The sequence below is a fragment of the Vanessa cardui genome, chromosome 17 (genome assembly GCF_905220365.1).
Source record: "Vanessa cardui chromosome 17, ilVanCard2.1, whole genome shotgun sequence".
Taxonomy (NCBI): Eukaryota; Metazoa; Arthropoda; class Insecta; order Lepidoptera; family Nymphalidae; genus Vanessa; species Vanessa cardui.
This window is the reverse complement of record NC_061139.1, coordinates 481,253-488,880: the sequence shown is the minus strand read 5'-3', so window position 1 is coordinate 488,880 and position 7,628 is coordinate 481,253. Positions and strand designations below refer to the sequence as shown.

The 7,628-nt window shown below is 36.0% G+C and overlaps 1 long non-coding RNA gene across 1 annotated transcript; it reads right to left on the bottom strand.

Annotated features, from left to right (window-relative positions):
• Positions 1–206: 206 nt before the first annotated feature.
• On the bottom strand, positions 207–7,173 carry LOC124536647. The gene is made up of 3 exons (XR_006966895.1): positions 7,074–7,173; positions 5,456–5,487; positions 207–444 (listed from the first exon to the last, which is right to left on the bottom strand). It is a non-coding gene; the product is annotated as an uncharacterized LOC124536647 (long non-coding RNA).
• Positions 7,174–7,628: the final 455 nt, after the last annotated feature.

Sequence of the window (7,628 nt, the reverse complement as noted above, 5' to 3'; positions counted from 1 at the left end):
GCACTTGGAGAGGCCTATGTCCAGTAGGGGACAAGATCAGGCCGATGATGATGGTGATGATGATGATGATGATGATATTATATATAGTGTGTCTAAAATGTTGGTACCTGTGTTTCGATTACCCATAATAATAATAGCATAATGTTTTTTCAAAATTTTATATTCAAGAGAAGGAAGCTATTACTTTTGACATTGATTGATTATTGCTGTATAATATGCTTTTATCATTTTTATCCCTGCTGATAAAATTACCTACTCTTTCGTACGTAACATTGAGGAGTTATCGGGCGATCAAATGATCCACCTGATGATGTAATCATCGTCCACAGACAATGGCCCAGAAGTATTAACCATTTCTTTCATCGCCAATGCGCAATAAATCTTAGGAACTCACACTTTATGACCCTTGTGCCTGTAGTTACACTGGCTCATTCACCTTTCAAACTGGAAAACAAAAATATCGAGTACTACAGTTTGTCAGTAAAATATCTGATAAGTGGGTTGTACGAATTCAGACGAATTTTTACTAAGTCATACCACCAATCCAATCTTTATGAAATTAATTAATAATATCGCAGAACTTACTCAACATAAAATTAATCATGAAACAAAGCCTATCACTATCTATCGCAAATACATTACAGATGATAAATCATTAAACATCTACCAATTTCCACTTCCCTTGATTTAATTAAAATATAATAAAATTAAATGTAAAGCAGAATTTCAACTTACTACCCAGATTAATCCTGTTAAAACCGCTTTGATAAACGTTTATTTTGCGATTACAATTAATTTAATCAAGCACATTTAAATGACCAGTTAATAAAGCAAAATGAAGTGTGATAATCCCTGATAACGATGTTCAAACAATAAACCATTTTAAACGTTCTTAAATTTGAGATTCAATACGCTTGTTACAGCAAAAATAAAAAAAAAAACATCTATAATTCTTTTAAAGTTTTTAGAACGAAGGCAGTATTATAAGGAAGTATCGTCTGATTTAATTAAGTAGCTATTTTAATTACAGATAACTGAGTGCAGATCACGATTATGAAATGGCACAAAGAGTTATTGAGGAATGTGTTTATTATGACATTTAAGAAGATCTGTGAACATTACGTTTGTTTAATATCAAGCCATTATAAGAGATCGGTAACATCCGATCAGCGTAACCTAAGCGTTTAGCATGAGACGATGACGCTAAAAATGGATGTTTTTATGAAATAGATAAGGTAAAATACCAATTTTTAACACTGTACTGCATTTACCCTGGCGCTAAAAGGAATATTCATCAAAATCAAAACCAATGACGCACTTTTAAAAGCACTTTAAATCTTTATTTTAATATATACTAAATTTAAAGCTACCACTAGTGCCGAAAGTAGATTCAAGAACCAGCCAGAAACTCGGTACTTTCTCTTTTTGATTACAAAGTGTGTCAGTAAAGCATAATTTTTGGAACTAAGATGTTTTGTCCATTGTGCCTTTAGCTCTAGGGTCACTCGGTACTCAAACACAATGATACTAATTATTTCTGATTGATAGTAGACTTAAAGTCTGATGAAGATGAGATAGGGTACCTTTCAAACCTACCTAGGCTTTGAAGTTACAAGATGATTGACGGTATCTATCCAGATGTAACAGGCTACGAAGTCCTACTACCTGTTAAATTGGTATATTGTTACCCCAAACAATAGCCAAGCTTACATCATGACAAATAAATACCAAGAAATGTAGTTTTCGGCTTCGGTGTTTATGGAAGTTGGTATTTTATGGTAATGTTATGACTGAGTGGCATGGGTTATATGGGATTATTTGCCACTAAAATCTCTGCAATGGCTATCTTCGATGGGGACCAGAGGGGATGCATGATCGTTTTTTCGCATAATGCATCCGCTGCCCCTCCCAAGTCTTGTTTCGCATATGACTCGACGTACTTCACCTTAGGGGAGGAAAAGGTGATTTTGCACCCCTAACGGCACTGCATTTGTATTATATATATATCTTCATAGAATATATATATATATATATTCAAATAGTCATGTCATCTTCATAGAAATATTAATCGGGACTTTATATATGTACATGACTGTATTTCTAAAGGTTGAAAAAGAGTAGCTACTGAGTTTCTTGAAAGTTCTTCTCGGTATAATCTACTTTCCAAAAGAGTGGTAGCTTCAGTTGTAAAATGGCTATTTTGATTTTACCTTTTTTATCTTTAATGTACATTGATTACTAAGGTGCATGATAATTCTGGATTCCTGGGATTGTCTGGATGGCATTCAGTCAATATATTCATAATTTTGTCATTTCTATAGTGCAGTGCAAGTTATGATTGCCTGATCTAAAGTACTAAGCTGTGTCTGTAATTAAATTGGCTCACAATGTTTTAGCAATAACACAGCTATGATGAGAGGCCAGTGAGTCAACTGGAATAATCACCATTGAATTCATGTGCTTAATTTGTATTTGTATCTGAGATGAGTATTACATCAGCTTTCTGTCAGCGAAAGTCCCTTCAAAATCGGTGTACCATTTCATAGATTGGATTGAATTTAATTTTAAAAATAATTTTAAATATTTTTTTTTATTTATTTCAATATACATATGCACATAGAATAATTAATACCAAACAAAAATGTTCTCACAGACAACAACTGTTATTTTTTGTAGGTATATAATATGCTATACACTTATGTGTTATATGCAATATGCATGCAAAATTTTCGTCCACCGAAACTAAATCAGCGAGCGGACACGCAGACGTACAAAGTTATATTTATTTTTAGCCATTCTTCACCTTGTGCTGGCTGGTAGTTTTAAAACAACTTTTCACTGAATAATTTTTCTCCATTCATTCGCACTTTTTCAACTAAACGGAACCTGTGTGCCGTTCCATAACTCTGCTTAACTTTTTAGAGTTCAACGAAATCATTTATAAAGGATTATTTTAAACGGATTTAATATAATAAGCAAAATATATTTCAAATGGTGATAGGGCTTTGTGCAAACTTGTCTGGGAAGGTACCACCAAATCATCACATATTCTATCACCATAGAATAATTCTTAGCATTGTCGCATTTCAGCTTGAAGAGTGAATGACCTATCATGGTATGGGCATCTTATAAGAAGGAATAAGGAACATATTGTAAGGAAGGTGAAGCATGAATGTGGATGGATACAGAAGTAGAGGACGACCAATGAAACGATGGATGGATTGTGTGAAAGATGATATGACTGGAATGAATGTTACTTGTGAGATGATGTCAGGGTTTGTGTTCTTTGCTGCGCCGACATCAAGTAAATTGGGATAAGGGCCGGAGGATGATGACGGGTGAGTCCGTCAGTGTATTGTGAGGCATAAGGGACATATTACAACCTTTTCGTTCTCAAAGATGGTGGATAGTTAGCGGTCGAAGGAGTGCTTATAGTACAGTTACATACAGTACCCTAATCTCTTCCTATTTGAATAATAATAAAAATAAATTAAAAATGAATGAATAAACCTTAATTTTAACCATGTAATGTGTAAAATACGAAACCTATTAATAAAAATGTTGCTCACACTTTTCAGTTTTAAAAAAATAACACACGGCTTACTGCGGACCGCGGCTTAAAAAATAAACTTGTCCATTCATTGAAATATCTAATCGATTGCCGGAGCTTTATAAATACGGTTTGTTGGTTTCGAACGGGTTGCCTTCGCGTTGGTTGCATTCACGTGATACTGGCGTTTTGATGAATTTTGAAGAGATTAAATTTTTTCGTCTGATGCTGCTAGATATGCGGTAACATAACGTTATATGACTAAAATAACTATTATAATAATTATATTTTGATTTGCAGTAATGTACATTAATGTGTGATATATTTTGAGAGTCATCAACTTTATTAAAATATTATATGCTATGCATTCACTATAATAACTTGGACAAAAAAAAAACTTAAGCTTTGTCTGAAATGAATAAACGTTGTTATATGTTTAGTTAAACGGTGTTTTTTCTGTGTATGTCATTATTGTTTTCATATAAAAAAGAAAAAGATAGCATCAATTTGTAATCACCCCTTAAACGATATACATTTTCGCATTTATAATATAAGTCCACCACCGTCATTTCATTTATTGTATCGCCTACCTTGGGAGCTCTAAGATCTTATGTCTCTTATGCATGTTGTCACAATAACTCTTCAAACTGGAACACAAAAATTCAAAGCTGCTGTTTGATGAATATGTATGAAATAGAATAACTGATATGTGGTTGGTACCTACTGAAAAAAATTGCGCAAAGCCTTATAAATAAATTACCAATATGCTTCATCAATATCTAACGAGCTGATAAGCGTAGCAATGCATTCTATTTGTTTTTGTAAGCAATTATTATCGAATATTATTTACACTCTACCATAGTCCATAATGAGCTTCCGAACCGGTGGTACGGTTTCATTTGACCATCAATAAGAAAGTGTACTGCTTCTATATTGAATAAAGTAATTTGAGTTTGAGTCACACATATCACAAAGCTTATAACTTCTGTCTATTCTGTAACTTCTGTCATTCATGCCTCATTATTTTATATACCCATCTAACGTTTTAAATATGTATGTATAAACTAAAGGCTTAAATACTAAATATAAATGGGATATGCGTAAAAAGCTCCCCCTTTCCCTTAAATTGGACGTGCATAATCTAATTGTGTACAGAACATGCAAATTTTATTAATGAATTATTCAAGCATCCCTCTTTTTTACTTAGCCCTTTTAAAGATAGCCTTGCAATAAATAAAACACAATTATGATTGAGATAAGAGTCTGATTAATTAATTTTATTCATTCTTAATCCCATGGGAAAATAGAGCTTTGAATTATTAAATGAATACGAAAGGAAGAAACCGAAAGTATAGTTGGTATTGTTTTGTTGACCACACAATTTCATATTTATAACATGATGTTGTTTTTCTGACCATGATGTGACTCAAGCGGTTATTTTCAAGTCATAGTCAAAATCAAAAACCTTTATTAAAAATGGAAGTGTTTACACTTTCTTATTGCTTGTCAAAAATCTACCACCGGTTCGGAATATAATACCTCAGACCTGAGAAGAACCGGCGAAAGAAACTCAGCGGGATCTATTTTTTTTTTCAAGGAAGGTTAACTCACAGGACTTATTATATTGATTGAAAATGTGCCTAAATACAACTTTCCTTGCATTTCAAGGCACTTGCGAGTAAATACCATCGTTTGGTAGACTTCTATTGCTATTGGTAATTTCAACAGTAAATCCCAATGTTTTAATTACGTGTGTTATTCAACTAAAACTTCCTTTGTCTAAATAAATTAAACAGAAGCTTCAGCCCAGACGTGGGATATCTATACTAGTAATTATTATTATATTAAAAATCAGCCCGGCTTTATTAACTCATTAAATGATATCTTATAAATATAATTTATTACCTGTAGTACTCGGGAATAACGTAAATTCATAACTGTAAAAAAATCTAATTGGATTAGTTACGAAAATTACATCATCATCATCATCATCAACAGCCTATTTTTGTCCACTGTTGGACATAGGCCTCTCCCAGTGCACGCCACTGTGGTCTTTCTCCGGCTACTCGCATCCAGCTCCTGCCTGCCGCCTTGCGTATATCGTCACTCCACCGTGCCTGAGGACGTCCTACACTACGTTTGCCGAGACGCGGTCTCCACTCTAGAACACGTTTTCCCCAACGGTTGTCGGTTCTACGACAAATATGACCAGCCCACTGCCACTTCAGCTTACTAATCCGGTGGGCTATGTCGATGACTTTGGTTCTTTGACGGATCACCTCATTTCTGATGCGATCCCTCAAAGAAACGCCGAGCATAGCCCTTTCCATAGCACGCTGAGCGACTTTAAGTTGGTGGACCAGCCTTGTCGTGAGTGTCCACGTTTCGGCTCCGTATGTCATGACGGGTAGGACGCACTGATTGAAGACTTTCGTCTTAAGGCACTGTGGGATCGACGATGTTAGGATTCGACGTAACTTCCCAAACGCTGCCCAACCCAGCTGAATTCTTCTATTCACCTCGTCCTCAAGGTTGTTTCTACCTAATCGCAGAGTCTGCCCGAGGTAGACATATTTTTGAACAACTTCGAGAACGGTACCGTGTATCGTAGTCGGTTCCGGTAGAACATGTTCATTGAACATGACCTTGGTTTTATCCAAGTTCATCCGTAGGCCGATACGCATAGAAGAATCAGCCAGCTCGTTCAGCATTTGTTGTAGGTCCTGCAGCGTTTCTGCCACGATGACGATGTCGTCTGCGAATCTCAAGTGAGAGATGTATTCGCCATTGATGTTAATGCCACGTCCTTTCCAGTTCAGCGTCTTGAACATATCCTCCATTGCATTAGTGAACAATTTGGGGGAAATAACGTCCCTTTGTCTCACTCCTCGATGCAATGGTATGGGATTTGTTTGCTGATTCTGTACTCGGACGGACATGGTGGCAGCTTCGTAGAGACATCTCATCACTTGGATGTATCGCCAATCAACTTGGCAACGCTGCAGGGACTCCAGAACAGCCCAGATTTCAACCGAGTCAAAGGCCTTCTCATAGTCCACGAATGCAAGACACAGGGGCCGATTATACTCATGGGACTTCTGTATAATCTGCCGCACTGTATGGATGTGGTCTATGGTGCCGTATCCGGTCCGAAACCCGGCCTGCTCCGGGGGTTGGAATTCGTCGAATCTTCGCGCAAGACGGTTCGTGATCACTCTTGAAAACAGCTTATAGACGTGGCTCAGTAGGGATATGGGACGATAGTTCTTAAGCAGGGTTTTGTCTCCCTTTTTGAAGAACAGGACGACCACACTCCTACTCCACGCCTCCGGAGTTCTCCCTTCGAAGAGGACAGAGTCTCTGTATATCTCTGAGTAACTCTGTCCTCTACGAAAATTACATGCAACAAAAAATATACTGCTCTATAATGAGTGTATATAAAAAGGTAAATAAACTACAGCATACAAAAGAAATATCCAATGAAATTTTAAAGCAATATAATAAATCCATTTGTGAGATTTACCTGCGACAGTGTATAACGCGTCGAAATTGTTGAAGTTCAAAATAAATTGAGTCGTAAAACGCGCGTTTTCAATACAATCACGATAACGCTGGCGATAGCGATGTAATATAATGCTTCGTTTGGATTACGACTTAAAGCTGCGTCCACACGTAGCTCATTGTTACAGATGTGAGAATGGTCCATTGACCACCACGTGTGGATATGTTCCAGTTTCACACGTCGGAAAATGAGGAAGCATATTGAATAGTCTTATAAATACTTATTTGACTCGTTGGTCTAATGCCGGTTTTTAAAGCAGTAGATCTAGAGGTACCAGGTTCAAAGTATTGTCGTACAAAATAATGTTTTTCTATGTTAAGAAATCATGTTCTTGGTTTTGCATTGATCCTCTCTAATCGTATTGAATTGTCATCCCATTTTAATTATTGAGATAAAAAAGAGAGTGTGTTTAAGTTTGGGCACAAAATGAATGCCGGTTGGGAATTTAGTTAGAAATCACGAAACACATTTCAAACAGGAGTTTCATAAATTCACAGAACTTTTAAAAATAAACCG